This window comes from Dendrobium catenatum, unplaced genomic scaffold (assembly GCF_001605985.2).
Source record: "Dendrobium catenatum unplaced genomic scaffold, ASM160598v2 fragScaff_scaffold_313, whole genome shotgun sequence".
Classification (NCBI taxonomy): Eukaryota; Viridiplantae; Streptophyta; class Magnoliopsida; order Asparagales; family Orchidaceae; genus Dendrobium; species Dendrobium catenatum.
In genome coordinates this window covers 743,888-760,733 of record NW_021318775.1, presented here as the reverse complement: position 1 = coordinate 760,733, position 16,846 = coordinate 743,888, and positions in this window count along the sequence as shown.

Genomic DNA, 16,846 nt, shown 5'->3' with positions numbered 1-16,846 from the left:
TGTATGGAACTCGCTCCCGAAGCTCCGCCTTCGCATGATTTTTGCGCCGATCGTGCTCTGTGCTTGCATGAAAGAAGGCAAGAACGGGAATAGCCGAATTGGGAATCGGGAGAGGCTCCATGCATGAAAGAAGGGTTAATTAAGAAAGTGTCGTAAATACTTAATTAAGCATTAATTAAATTTGTAACTACCTACATTAAAGAGTTGTAAATACTTTATTAAATATTATTAAATTTTCAATGGGGGGCCGTGCTCCCAAGGCCCCCATAGTGCATCTGCCACTGCTCAATGCATAGTTTGAGGGATCTCATAATCTCCAAATCTTACATGCTTATAATTAAATCGACCATCTCAATGAGAGAAAATCATAGATTTCAAGATTTCAATGTCATTAAAATGCTTAAATGCTTAATGAATTGCATATGATCACGAAGATCAACACACATCATTCGATAAAATGTTTGAAAATTTCGGCTAAAATAACTAAAACATAACTCCAACAACAACATCAAGTCTTTGTCCCACTACGTGGGGTCGGCTACATGAATTCTTTTTCACCATTATGTCCAGTTAAAAGTCAAATTCTCATTTAAATCTAATAAAGAAAGATCTATAAACATGCCCCAATTCTACAATTGGGGGAGCTTGAAATTGGATTTAGACCTAGAGTTGGAGAGAACTCTGTTTCACAATCAACGTTGAAGACCACGATCACCTATCAATCATTGCTCAACTACCATCGCTCGACCATAATCGTTCCTCTATTGTATCCAAACTATTATTTCTCAACCACTATCATTCAACTGCCACATCATCTAACTACTATTTATTGTCTGATGCTCAGCCATTGTTGTCTGACTATTATTTGTTGCCTAAACAACATCAATTGAGCATAATTGTCTGACGACCGGTACTCGACCACAATCATCTGACTGCAAAATATTGTCAACATATACCATCAGCAATAAGATCATTGCCGGCCTTCGACGATAATAGGGTCGACACATCATCACCAATAAATTTAATTATATATATATATAAAAAAGTTTTGCAATCTCATTAAAAAAAAAAAATCTATATGTTATTTGGTTCATCTTTTTTCTTTTTTAACATCCAACAGTGTGACCAATCACAAATCAAATCGATTAATTTCCTGCCTCGAAATGACAAATATTTACAGGCACATTCAAGCGAAAAAGCAGCTGCTAAGCCCAAAAATCACTTTCATTTATTCCATCTCTGCCCAACGGGTGTCATAAATTGCGTGCGAGGCTAAGTACGAAGGTATCAACATTTTTGGCCTCTTTTTAACGGGAATAATGAAATTCTGACAAAGACGGAAAATAACTATTTATTGTATAGGCATTGAGGCACCTAATTGAAGAATTATGTACATCGGCTTAGTATACAGGAAACATTTTTTAGATATCTGACGTGATTGTAAGACCCAACACGTTCCAATGTCGCATTTCACCTTCCTCACGAACTTTTATTGAGCCAAGCAAATCATCAAATAATAATAATAAACTATATTCATATAATTTATGTTAGGTCAACTAACATAAATTATAGGGTGACAAAATAGATCGACGGATCGGGTTTGAGTCTGATCTGAAATTGATCCGACTTGAACCCAATTAACCCCAGCCTGGCCTGCTAGCAATTGAACGACTCAAATCTGACCCGTTAATTCATATTGATTTAATTTTTTTTTTTAACAACAACATATTAACTACAAAGTTTAGAATATTTTATAAAGAAAATTAAGAAGATTATGCTTAAAGTAAAAAAGTTAAGAAAAAAATATTAAATTGATAATTTATGATAAAAAGGGGTTTGCGGGTCAACTCGAACCAGCCCTTAAATAAGTCAACCGAAATCTAGATTTTTCGGATAAGGTTCGGGTAGGTTTGGGTCAGTTGGCGGGTCAAGACATTATTGACAATACTAGCTAGGTCTCCGGCCCTCTATGAGAAAAGTTAAGGGTTATGTTAGATAGTCGACAACTAGTATAAAACTTATCAAATAATCATAATATGATTCATGTTATACATTATAATATAATTTATATTAGCATAAGTTTGTATTAAAAGATTTATATCATGATTGTTTGACGTGTTTTACACTGATTGTCAACTACCTAACAGAATTCTTCATTTTTCTCATTTAAGACTTAGTACCTAATAACATCACTGTTATAAAAACTTTTTAAATTATTAAATTAATTTTAAAATTAGTATAGTCCATGATATTTGAGCCTATTTTGACAGAATTTTTTTAAGAAATAAAATTTGAGAGGATTTTATTCCTTGCCAAAAATTGATTGCTAACTAAAGGCTCTAATTGATATATATTGGTATTCTAAGCTCATAACCAATATGCTAAGATGTGTTACATTAGGGATATCAAAATGGGTCAACGAGTCGAGTTTGGGCTTGACCTGCAATTGACTCGACCTAAATCCGATTAACCCGAACCTAACCTATAAGTGGCGGATCAACCTGAACCTGAATATTTCGGGTGGTGTCATCTTTTGACATCCCTAGAGTATCAAAAAAAGACCAAACTCAGTAATCTGATGATAATTAGGGTTTGAATTGACTCGATTATTATTCGAGATGGGTTCAGATCAAACGGTTCAGACACGAGTTTAATGGATCATTTACAAGCTAATAAGTCGTGTGTTAAGCTTAAATGGGTCATATATGACAAATTTAGGTCAAATATATCCAAATCAAATTAATTTTATATCTAATCTCATCCCCACCCATCAATCCGAATAGACACGTCAAGGCTACATCTCTCAAATAATTCAATCGACATGTTTATGCACTGAATGACCACCTGTCAAATGCTGTAAATATTAAAATTATATTTTGACATGAAGCAGTAAGTTTGTAGATATTAATAAATATTTAATATTTAAATATGTATTTATAAAATAGCCACTATGCGTGGGCCTACTTAAAAGGCCAAATTTGGCCTGGCAAAATTTTCTGAGCCTTATATTAAAAAAAAAAGAGAGATATTATCAGCTTTCTAAAAGGACTTGAGCATTAATTTGTTATCAATTATTTAATTATTTAAATGAACAATAATATATATATATATATATATATAGGAAACGTGTTCTTATTGACAACTATATTTTTTAACATTTATCCATATAATTAAAAGATTAAAATTTACATTTCAAGATAATATAGAGCCATAAAAAATAGTGCAATACTTTATTCAATTTAGGCTTCATTTGGGACGGTTTTTTTGCTTATTTTTAAAGTAGCTTTTTAGTATAAAAATTAAAAATTTTATACTAAAAAGTTGCTTTAAAAAACAATAAGAAAATTGTCCCAAACGAACCCTTAGTCAGTATAAACTAGATAAACTCAAATGATAAAATAGTCCCACATAAGATAAAATGTATTAACAAAGGCTTTAGTTGGGATGACTTTTTTGATGCTTTGTAAAGCTGGTTTTTAATATAAAAATTTCTTAAAAGCTAGATAAAGTAGTGGTCTAAAATTGTCTAAATGGGACTACTTTTTATAAACAACTTTCTTGTACATAAATTTCTAGTTCAAGAAATTTCTGTATTAAAAAGCTGTTTTAAAATAAGTAAGAAAGCTATCCCAAATGAAGCCTATGGCTTTGTTTGGGATAGTTTTCTTAATAATTTTTAAAATAGCTTTCTATTAAAAAAGTTAAAATATTTTGACTAGAAAGTTGCTTTAAGAAGCAGTAAAAAAGCTATCATAAACGAAGCCTAAATCAATTAAAGTTAATCTAACTTTGATTGACCTAGTTTTGCCAACAACTCCACCTTTACAAAGATAATGACACATGAATGACACAATATAAGTAGTTATTGCATATCTTGATTATTGAATCAGCCGCACAACTAAGTTGTGGATTGCCTTTCGGGCGAGTCGAAACATATGCTTTCATTATTATGAAATATTATGAAATTCTTCATAGAAGATTTGTACTTTTTAAGCCATAACATCTTTAATATTGCATTACTTTGCAAGATGTTCAACTCAAGATACTCCTATCAAGGAGTGGAGCTAACCCATATAAATTGGGTAAGAACTAATTACCTCATTCATTCGATCTATTCAAATGCATTTAACATGGCAAGGGTGTTAAGATAGTTGCTATTTGCATGTTGTACATTATTGCAACTTGTATAGTTTTGATGATTCCAAATATTATTATTTTATGTATTGATATCTCCTAACACTTTTTGGAAGATTTATTTTTGCTCTTGTGTGAACTAACATTTCAGGAAAATCAAACTCCAGACTACTAAAGACTTCAAATCAAATTTAGCATGACAGATTTTGTGAATTGAAGCTTGTATTTTTTTTCTTTGAATTAAGTTTGAGATGGAGTGATTAAAATTGAGTGAATAAACACACACACACACACACACACACACACACACACTTAAAGAGATCTTTAAAAATTTATACTGATCATACGGGACGAACATAGTTCGTACGGGACGATCAAGTTAGTTATCTCCTCTGAAGAGCAATGAAACGAACAGGAGTCGAAGAAAATTTTTTTAAGTCCTGATTGTCTAGGATGAATGTTAATCGTCCCAGGACGAAATATTCTCTAGAAAATTTTCGTTCAAACGAAATTCATATTCGTGCCAGAACGAAATGCTATCTGGAAAATTTTCGTCCAGATGAACTCAAATTCGTCCCAGGACGAAATATTCTCTAGAAAATTTTTGTTCAGACGGAATTCATATTCGTGCTAGAACGAAATGCTCTCTGGAAAATTTTCGTCCAGACTAACACAAATTCGTTCAAGGACGAATTGCTCTCTATAAAAATTTTGTCCCAGGATGAAGTGAACCGACTCTTCAACTTTTGGCAACGTTCTACAGTTTTTGGGAACCGACCTATGGTATAACTGTTCGTACCGGACGAACCTAGTTCGTACGGGAAGATGATCGGGTATGATTTCTGTTCGTACAAATATACATTTGGTTCGTTTCCACACACTTAAGTAAAATTGTCCAGGACGATCAACTGCTTGTTGACTTGAATATTTGTAGTTTTTTGGACTATTTTTCTTGTCTTTCATATAAATATTTCAATTTAGACTGCCACTTAATCTTTTTACTTACTGATCTTCGTCCCAATTGAAAGGAAAGAGTGCGAGAGAGTGTTTGTAGGAGATTTCTTACTACTAGAGCGTGAAAGATTCACTTGGAACTCAAAGGTAAGAATCTCTACTTGTGGTTTTTGATTACTTCACTCTTTTCTTTCTTCCTTCTAGATTTCTTGTGAGAAGATATGTCAAGAAGATCTGGTTCTCTACCGACACTTGAAGAGTGTGAACATCCGAAGGATTATCTGCCCAGACTTGGAGAGTGTGAACAGCCGTAGGGTTCTCGACCCACACTAGGAGAGTGTGAAAGGAAGAAGGGTTCTCTACCCACACTAGGAGAGTGTGAAAGGATGAAGGGTTCTCTGCCTACACCGGGAGAGTGTGAAAGGACGGATGATTCTCTACCAACACTAGAAAGAGTGTAAAAGGATGACGGTTCTCTACCGCTCCGGGTAGTGGTGGAAGAGAGTTTTGTAAATGCTTCTCCGCCTTGCTATGGGTGCAAAAGGAGAGTCACTATTGGTATTAGTACAATACTCGGAGGGTACCTCTGGGGAGTGGATGTAGGTCATGTTTGACCAAATCACTATAAATCTCGTGTCTTTTATTTTTCCGCTGCTTTTATTTTTACTTTTCTATTTTTAACTTATGGTTGAAAAATATTTTCCATAATATTCTCTAAAGTTAATTTTCTCGATTTTAAATTTTAAAAAGAGGGGTAAAATTTTTTATTTATCAATTCACCCCCCTCTTGGTTAGCCGCTGTGACATAAGCTTAGATTTAACAACCTAATTCATAGTGAACAAGTTTCAACAAGTGATATCAGAGCTTAGTTTCAAAATCATAAGTTTAGACTACTTTTTGATTAACGTAAATGGCTACATTTGGAAACCGAAATACACCTGAGGGTTACTCTATAACTAGACCTCCATTGTTCAACAATATTCCTTTTGATTTTTAGAAAATACGCATGTCTATATTTTTACAGTCACTTGATTATCGTATGTGGATCTTAGTTCAGGAAGGATATACAAAACCAACTAGACTAGTTGATGGAGTTAGAGTTGAAACACCTTTTGTAGACTGGACAGTAGAAGAACGTGATTTAGCACAAATAAATGCCAAATGCTTGAATAGTTTCTTTTGTGCTCTTAAATCAGAAGATTATATACGGGTTCTTACTTGCAAAAGTGGAAAGGACATATGTGATAGACTCTGTATAACTTATTAGTGGACTAATGAGGTTAAGCAATCTAGACTTAATATCTTGTTGCATGATTATGAACTATTTCGTATGAAATCAAATGAATCTATTTCTGATATGTACATAAGATTCATACAAATTGACACCTCTTTATATGCATTGGGTAGGGAACTAACGAATGCTGAATTGGTTAATAAAATTCTTCATTATTTGCCTACTACATATGATGCTAAAATTACTGTAATTACAGAGTCTAAAGATCTAAACATTTACTCTGTTGACAATCTTCTTGGTTTGCTTATTTCTTATGAGCAAGGAGTTAGCCAAAGAAAGATTGATGCAGGTGAACCACGAAGGGAGAAGAACATAACACTAAAAGTAGAGGAATCTGAAAGTGAACACTCACAATTTGAGGATGAAGATGACATCACTCTAATGACTAGATAATTCAGAAGCTTTCTGAAGAGGAAGCAGAAGAGACGCCAGCAATGTAATAGAGGTAAATTTAATAGAAATGCCAAGGTTTCAAATGATGTAATTTGTTATGAGTGCAGGAAATCTGGACATATCAAGACTGAATGCCCAAAACTCAAAGCGACTCATAGCAAGGAGAAGGTAGAGGAGAAACCAACTGTAAAGAAGGGCAATAAGAAGTTTCAAAGAGCTTTCTGGGCAGACTCAGTTTCAGATTCATCAAAGACTAAAAAGGTAGAGGAAGTCACTAATCTGTGCTTAATGGCCGATAGTCTTGATCAATCAGATCAAAAAGATGTATGTGACTTAAGTTATGGTGAACTTTTTGAAGTTTTTGAACACATGCATGATGCATATAGGAAAATGAAGAAAATACATGCTAGTTTAAGTTTAGAATTTGAAAAACTACCAAATAAACATGAAATCCTTAGGAAAGTTTATGCTTTAATTGATGACAACCACATGAAATTACTTGATGAGTTTGATGACTTGAATAAAAATCATGAAAATTTAAAATCATCCTATATAGAACTTGAAAAAGATTTTAAAAATTTTAAGAATGAATCTGAGAGCAAAATATATCGAATTAATTATACAAATCGAATCTTGGAAGATATGAATTCTTTTTATAAATTAAAAATAAAAGCTCTCGAGGATAATAGGATACCCCCCAGATTTGAAGATTTTACTAATCCTATCTTGTATCATAAATTTATATAATCCCTAAATAAACAGATGAATGATAGAAGACTTAGAAATTCTTTTCCAAAAGTCAAATGTAATCATTATGGATTGTTTGGACATATAGCTCACACATGTACTTTAAAGATGATTGTTTGAACATATAGCTCATACATGTACTTTAAAGATGAAAACTTATTTGGTGTGGAGACCTAAAATGCATAAACCTAGACATATCATACGTGCATCTGATTATAAATTGCCAAAAGGTTAACCCAAACTTATTTGAGTTCCCAGGTCTAACGTTTAATAATTTTGTAGGATCGCTCTCACACAAGACCTCATGAGAGCATATGGTACTTGGACTGCGGATGCTCAAAGCATATGATTGGAGATACTGCACAATTCATAACGTTGGAAGCCAGGAATGGAGGCAAGGTTACACTTGGAGATAATATCATAAGGAAGGTGATTGGATCAAGTATGATTGGAAATCTCAAGAAATTTTACATTAAAAATGTGTTATTGGTAGAAGGCTTAAAGGATAACCTGTTAAGTATAAGTCAGCTATGTGATAAAAGATATTGTGTGAAATTTTTTCCTACTAGCTGCATATTAAGTCTAAATGGTAAAGATATTTTGAATGGTAAAAGGGTAAATAATGTTTATATACTAGACTTAAATTGCATTCAAACTCCTACTGCTTTTTATTTGAAAATAGTATCTGACGAGTCATGGCTTTTGCATAGGAGACTTTGTCATTCTAGCATAAAAAATCTTATGAGGATTATAAAAAAAAAAACTTAATTAGAGGTATACCAAAACTAGACTTTACTAAGGACCATCTTTGTGATGCATGTCAATTAGGAAAATAAGTGAAGTCCTCTTTTCAATCCAATAAGGATCTTAGAACTAATAAATTATTGAAGATTTTACATATGAATCTTTTTGGACCAGTTGGAACTGTAAGTCTAAGAGGGAAGGTATATGAATTTATGATTGTGGATGATTACTCAAGATTCACGTGTTAGATTTCTATTTCATAAGAGTGAATCATTTGAGGAGTTAAGAAATTTTTTGACTTGGATTCAATGAAAACTTGGGTGTGAAATTATTTCTATACAAAGTGATCATGGAGGAGAATTTGAAAATGAGAGATTTGAAGAATTTTGTAAGGAGAAAGAAATTGATCACAACTTTTCTACACCTAGAACTCCTCAGTAAAATGGGGTAGTCGAAAGGAAAAATAGAACATTAATAAAAGCCGCCTGAGCAATGTTGGCAGAATACTCACTTCCAAAATACTTTTGGGCTGAAGTGTTAGTACTGCATGTTATATTTTGAAATGTTGAATGTGAGATCTAAATTAAATAAAATACTCTATGAGTTGCTAAATTAAATGAAATGTTAGTACTGCATGTTATATAATTTATCTTATTTGCATGTTTTTTGTTGCAAGGTGTTCATTCATAACAATGGAAAATCTATCTTAGAAAATTTTGATCCAAACTTAGATGAAGAAATTTTTGTTGGATACTCAAGTGTTGGAAAATCTTATAGAATATTTAATAGAAGAACTTTGGTAATTGAGGAGATCACTCATGTTGTATTTGATAAATCTGGAAATTTGGAAGAGCTAATTATTGTAGAAGATGAGATTGAAAATTACTCCCAAAAGATTGATAAAAAAAATTTAGAAGAAAAATTTAGAAGAAAATATGGAAAAAAATTTGGAGATAGAAAATCCTTTGCCTAGAAATTTGAAATTTCTAAAAACCACTCAAAGGAGTTGATAATTGGTGAACCTAGTGAGGGTGTAAGGACTAGGTGAGGATTAAATAAAGAAGTCAATCATTCAGCCTTCATTTTAACTATAGAACCCACTAATATTGATCAAGTACTTTCAGATGAATTTTGAATTTTGGCCATACAAGAAGAGTTAAATCAATTTATAAGAAATAAAGTTTGAGAATTAACTATAAGGCCAAAGGATCAAAGTGTAGTTGGAACTAAGTGGGTATTCAAAAATAAAATGAATGACTCAGGAGTAGTCATTAGAAATAAGGCTAGATTAGTTGCTAAGGGGTATAATCAGATTGAAGGGATTAATTTTGAGGAGACTTTTTCCCCTGTAGTTAGACTTAAAGCAATTATGGTTTTGCTAGCATTTGCCTGTTTTATAGGATTTAAACTGTACCAAATGGATGTAAAAAGTGTCTTTTTAAATGGGGTAATTCTAGAAGATGTTTTTGTAGAACAACCATCAGATTTTGAAAATTCTAAATACCAAAATCATATTTTTAAGTTAAAAAAGGCATTATATGGATTGAAACAAGCACCTAGGGCTTGGTATGAAAGGTTGTGCACCTTCTTACTTGAAATATCTTTTGAAAAATAAAGTGTGGATACAACTCTCTTTTTAAAAAAATGTGAAAATGATATACTCATTGCTCAAATTTATGTAGATGATATCATTTTTGGATCTTCAAATAAAAATCTTCGTGATGATTTTTCTAAAATAATGAGTAGTGAATTTGAGATGAGTATAATGAGAGATTTAAGTTACTTTCTAGGATTTAACATTAAGCAAATTGAGGAAGGTACATTTCTTAGTTAATCAAAGTATGCTAAGGACATCCTCAAAAAGTATGAAAATGGATAATGCTAAACCTGTTAGTACACCTATGAGTTCCTCAGTTCAGTTGGATAAGGATCCTAAGAGAAAATCTGTTGATAATAAAATTTAGAGAGATAATTGAATCTTTACTTTACTTGACAACTAGCCACCCCGATATCATGTTTAGTGTTTACTTGTGTGCTAGATTTCAATCAGATCCAAAAGAATCACATTTGACAGCAGTAAAAAGGATTCTATGATATCTATTAGGAACTCAGAACTTAGGAATTTGGTATCCTAAGTTTAGCTCTTCATTTGAAATAATTGGTTATTCAAATTCTGACTTTGTAGGTTGTAGGTGGATAAAAAGAGCACTTATGGAACATGTCAGTTTATTGGAAATTCTTTAGTTTTTTGGTCCAGTAGAAAATAAAATTTAATAGCCTTATCTACTGAAGAAGCTGGATACATTGCATTAGGAAGTTGTGTGGCACAAGTATTTTGGTTGAAACAACAGTTAATTAATTTAGGATTAATTATAGGCACTATTCCAATTTATTGTGATAACACTAGTGCTATTTGTATTTCAAAAAATTCTATTCAATATTCAAGAACCAAACATAAAAATATCAGACATCATTTCATAAGGGATCATGTATCCAAAGGAGAAGTTGAACTCACTCATATTTCTACTGAAAATCAACTTGCAGACATTTTTACAAAACCTTTAGCCTTTGATACATTCAGTGCATTAAGAACAAGGCATGGTGTGATTGATTTGAATGCTTAATTAAAAATATTTTATGCAATATTGATATGTACTTTCTAGTTAATGTTTTTAGTGTGTTTGTATTTTAGTTTTGATTGAGTTTTTGTTTTTGTTTTCATCATGTTTTTAGTGTGCTTTGTTTTAGTTTTGATTGAGTGCTTGTTTTTTTTTTGAAAAATTTGAGTGGCAATCGTCCGGGACGAAATTTTTTCGTACGGGAGGATTTGTGTCGTGTGTCAAACTGTTGGATTTTGAACTGTTTGCATGCGGTTTTTTAATTTTTAATTTTTACTTCGTCTGTACGATCGTCACGATTATCCAGGACGAACTTGTTCAAATGACAGGATGATTGAATGACAGTTAATCGGATAAGGTAGTTTTTAATGCTATATTTCGTATGTACAAACCTTTGGTTTGTTCGGTTGAACACATGTCGGTTCGATGGAAGGGATGGTTTCAACTGGCATTAAAATGATCATAAATTCTGATCGTCCCGGGATGAACACGTGTTCGTCAGTATGATCAGTCTGGTCAAAAGTCTATACGAAAGGACGCTTCATAAGTTGTGTGATTACGAAAAGCCATTTTATTTTGTTCGCATTCATTCGTCTATACGAAAGTTTTTCGTACGGGACGAATATATTTCGTACGTGACGAACGTAAAATTTCGTCCAGTACGAACTGTCATTTTTTCAATAAATAGACGTGCTTTTGAACTCAACAGTCACACTCTCATTTTACTTTCACTTTCAAATCCTTTCATTCCTTTGATCTTATCAATGACAAGTTCTAGCAAGCGTCAAAAGTCTCTGTCCAGGGGTCCACCTAGGAATTCTTCTGAGAACTTCCTTTCTAAAGCCAATGAAGAATCATTTTCTAGGTTTGTCTCCGCCAAGATCATACCCTCTAGATTTCTTATCCAGGAACAACTAACTTTCCAGGTAATAAACTTGTTTGCCTTAACTAAGTTTGGTTTCATCCTCACCCTAGTTTATCTCTACAACAAAGAAACCTTCCACTATTTCCTTGCAAACATGTCTTTCAACTCCGACCATTTTGTTATACGTTCCTTTATCTTTAAGCAAAAAGTTAAAATCACCAAAGCTGACTTAGGAGCCTTTTTAAACTTAAGGACTGATGGAGCTAGAGCACATACCTTGATCACCACAACTGAATATCAATGGCATGAAATTAATAAAGTGATTAGAGGAATCAATTTTAACAAGCATATACCTAAATTATCCGGTCTCATTCGTAATGCTCTTATCATCCAGCATGTTCTTAGAACTTCTATAATTCCTAAAGATGATGATATAATCAACATTACACCTCTTATTTCTATGGTAACCTTTTTTATCATTACTCAAGAACCTATAGATGAAGCCCATATAATCCTTGACTATCTTTGTGGACTCTTTGAAATTGGTCATGTCGCACATAAAAGAAAGAAGAACATTGCTTTAGGACATCTAGTTGCCTTCATTCTGGAGAAGAAATACAGTTTGGTTCATCCTGATCAAGAGTTTAAAGAACCGCTCTACTACAACAATGGATCATTTAGAGCAATCTTCAAAGAAGAACTAAGTAAAACACATATCATTAGTGATACTAAGGAAGAACATGAAGCTGCACCTGTGCTTGCTAATGAATCAAATTATCAGGATTTGGTTCAAAGATTTGACCGTTTAAAGACTCACTTTGATCAAAGGTTTGATCAAATTGAAGCTCATATGCAGCAGCATGATATACAGTACGCTCAAGACATAGGGTTTATGAGAGATCAAATGAATGATATTAGTACCAATGTGCTTATGATGAGTACATATTTTAACATCTTTGGTGCTACTCCTCCTCCTCATCCTCCTCCAGATTAGGGTCCTTCTTAGTGACACTCGTACTAGATTTTATGTGTTTCTTTAGTTGTTATTTTTATTTTTTGTGAGCTAGTAAAATGTGTTGTACTTTCTTTTCCATAGATGTTTTCGTTTTTAAAACTTATGATGTATTGATATCACATACTTAGATTGTAATATCCTTCATATTGATATCAATATAAGTTATCCTGTTTTGGCTTTAATCTTATTTTTGAAATGTGTGTTAGTCCATATGACAATTATTATAATTTTTTATCTTAAGAGTGCTATACTTTGAAATGCAAGTTAAAATTAAATTTATTAAAAAATCTAACTTTTTCAAATTTAAGTATTGCTTATAACTTGATGTTATTAAGATTGTCAATTTTATGTCTCTAATTTAGACTACATTAATGTCTAATATTATTATTGCAACTGTGATGCTTTTTTATTTTGTATTTCACTTATCAATAAATATTTATGCACTTAAAAAAAAATAAAATTTTTTATTATTGATTTTGAAAATATCAAAATTACTCTTAAAAAATGTACAAATATATAAAAATTAAAAGGAACGCGCAATAGTTCGCAAGTTAAAAAAGAGGCATAAAATAAGCCCACAAGTAAAAAGATGCACAAAAATGTGCCACAAATGTCAAAAAGATGCCCAAAGCACCACATGTGATAGTTATTTCTTTCCATTATCTTTTAATATTTTAATTCAAATTGATCTACTGTACATTTATATTTCGTATTGAAATTTGAAATATACAAATTTTCTATTCATCATTTTTGTAATAATTTTCTTTATTTTAGTGTCTAAATTGACTCATGTTTTCGATATATCCTTTTAATTATTAATGTTATATATCTTTTTAAATTATATGAATTATTATGATTTGTCTAATATTTTGATTTTATTTGCAAAATTTATTTCAATCACTTTCAAAGATCAATTATCAAAGGATTATCATATGACCGTTTACATTTCATGACTTTTTTTTTCTTCTTCACTTTTTGTTGTTGTCAAAAAGATGGAGAAATTATTAGTTCGTATGTGTTTTTATTTTATGTGTTTTTATTTTATTTTCATGTGTTCTTGTTTTCTTTTGCATCTCTAAAAATTTTGAAAAACAAAAAATTATGTTTAAATTGCCTCTTTATTTTTATGTGTTCATCATTTCAAGAAGAGTTTAAGAGATTCTTAGAATTTAAAATTATATAAATAATAATTTTTTTGCCAGTATAAAAAATGGGAGATTGTTAAGAGAGCTACTATTTGTATGTTTTACATTCTTGCAACTTGTATATTTTTTATTATTCCAAATATTTTTATTTTATATATTGATATCTCTTAACACTTTTTGGAATATTTGTTTTTGCTCTTGTGTGAACTAATATTTCAAGAAAATCAAACTCTAGACTATTGATGACTTCAAATCAAATTTAGCATGAGAGATTTTGTGAATTGAAGCTTGTATTTTTCTTTGAATTAAGTTTGAGAGTGAGTGGTTGTAATTGAGTGAATAAACACGCACACACACACTTTAGGAGATCTTTAAAAATTTATACTGATCGTACGAGATGAACATAGTTCGTACGGGATGATCAAGTCAGTTATCTCCTCTAAAGAGCAATGGAACGAATAGGAGTCGGAGAAAATTTTTCTAAGGCCTGATCGTCCAAGACGAATGTTAATCGTCCCAAGAAGAAATGTTCTATGGAAAATTTCATTCAGACGAAATTCATATTTGTGCTAGGACGAAATGCTCTCTGGAAAATTTTTGTCCAGACGAACTCAAATTCGTCCTAGGATGAAATGTTCTCTGGAAAATTTTTGTTCAGACGAAATTCATATTCGTGCCAGGACGAAATGCTCTCTGGAAAATTTTCATCCAGATGAACGCAAATTCGTCTTAGGACGAATTGCTCTCTGTAAAAATTTCGTCCCGACGAACTCATTTTCGTCCCAGGACGAAGTGAACCGACTCTTCAACTTTATGCATCGTTCTACAGTTTTTGGGAACCGACCTATGGTATAATTGTTCGTACCATACGAACCTAGTCTGTACGTGATGATGATCGGGTATGATTTCTATTTGTACCAATATACATTTGGTTCATTTCCACATACTTAAGTAAAATTGTCCAGGATGATCCACGATCGTACGGGATGATCAACTACATGTTGACTTGAATATTTGCAGTTTTTTTAACGGTTTTTCTTGTTTTTCATATAAATAGTCTAATTTAGACTACCACTTAATCTTTTTACTTACTGATCTTCGTCCCAATTGAAATGAGAGTCAAGGAGAGAGTGTGAGAGAGTGTTTGTAGGAGATTTCTTACTATTGGAGTGTGAAGGATTCACTTGGAACTCAAATGTATAAATCTCTAATTGTGGTTTTTTATTACTTCACTCTTTTCTCTCTTCCTTCTAGATTTTTTGTGAGAAGATCTATCAAGGAGATCCAGTTCTCTATCGACACTTGAAGAGTGTGAACAGCCGAAGGATTCTCTACCCACACTTGGAGAGTGTGAACACCCGAAGGGTTGTCTGCCCATAGTAGGAGAGTGTGAAAGGATGAAGGGTTCTCTGCCCACACTAGGAGAGTGTGAAAGGATGAAGGATTCTCTGCCTACACCGAGAGAGTGTGAAAGGACGGACAGTTCTCTGCCAACATTAGGAAGAGTGTAAAAGGACGACGGTTCTCTGCCGCACCGGGTAGTGGTGGAAGAGAGTTTTGTAAAGGCTTCTCCGCCTTACTGTGGGTGCAAAAGAAGAGTCACTATTGGTATCAGTGCAATACTCGGAGGGTGCCTCCGGGGAGTGGATTAGGGGTGTCAATTCGGGTCAACGGGTCGGGTTCGGGTCGAACCAAGAACTGACCCGGCACTGTTCGGGTCAACCCGAACCCGACCCATTTTTAAAAACGGGTCAGGTTTCCGGACCTGAACCCGACCCGATTCGGGTCCAGGTCACCTGACCTGACACAATGACCGGAATTGACCCAAATTGCAAGTTTTCGGTCAAAAATCGGGTCAATCTTTGTTTTTCAGGTCAAAATCGGGTCAAACTCGGATTTCGGGTCAAATATGAGTTTTCGTGTCACTTCGTGTCACTTTCGGTCAATTTTGTGTTCCGTGTCAACCCGAACCCGACCCGATTTTTAAAACGGTTGATTTCTTCAACCCGAACCCGACCCGTTTCGGGTTTGGGTTGACCCGAACCCGGATTTTTCGGGTCGTTCAGGTCGTGTTTCGTGTCGTGTCAAAAATTGACACCCCTAGAGTGGATGTAGGTCATGTTTGACTGAACCACTATAAATCTCGTGTCTTTTAAGGGCTGCAAGTGAACCAAACGTTGACGAGCTACTCGATGTTTGGTTCGATTAAAGCTCGTTTGAATCGTTTAATTAACTAAACAAACAAACTTGAACAATATTTTAAATACTCCGATTCTTAAATAAACAAACTTGAACACTAATTCCGTTCGGGTCATTTATGTTCGCGAACAACATCATTTGAAGTTCGTGAACAAGATCGACATTAAGCTCGATTCGTGTTCGATTTTGAACTCATAATAAGCTCGATAAAATTTAATAATATTTAATATATAATAATAAAATATAAATAATCATTACCTTTGTTTATATCTAATTGTTTTTATTATAAATGTATTTGTATATATATTTGTTCTGAATGTGATTGTTGATAGTTAAAAAAATTCATTAAATATGTTCGCGAACACGCTCGATAAACACTAAAAGAACGAACATGAACTGAACATGAACCAAACATGAACACTCCTTAATTTAAATGAACCAAACATGAACACAAATGCTAAAGCTCGAACAAACATGAATCAAACTTGAACAAGCTGATATTAAATGAACACAAACATGAACACTCACATACTCGGCTCGGCTCGGTTCGTTTGAAGGCCTAGTGTCTTTTATTTTTCCGCTACTTTTATTTTTGCTTTTCTATTTTTAACTTGTGATTGAAAAACATTTTCTATAAAATTCACTAAAGTTAATTTTATAGGTTTTAAATTTTAAAAAGAGGGGTAAAAATTTTTAATTACCAATTCACCCCCCCTCTTGGTTAGCCACTAGGACAT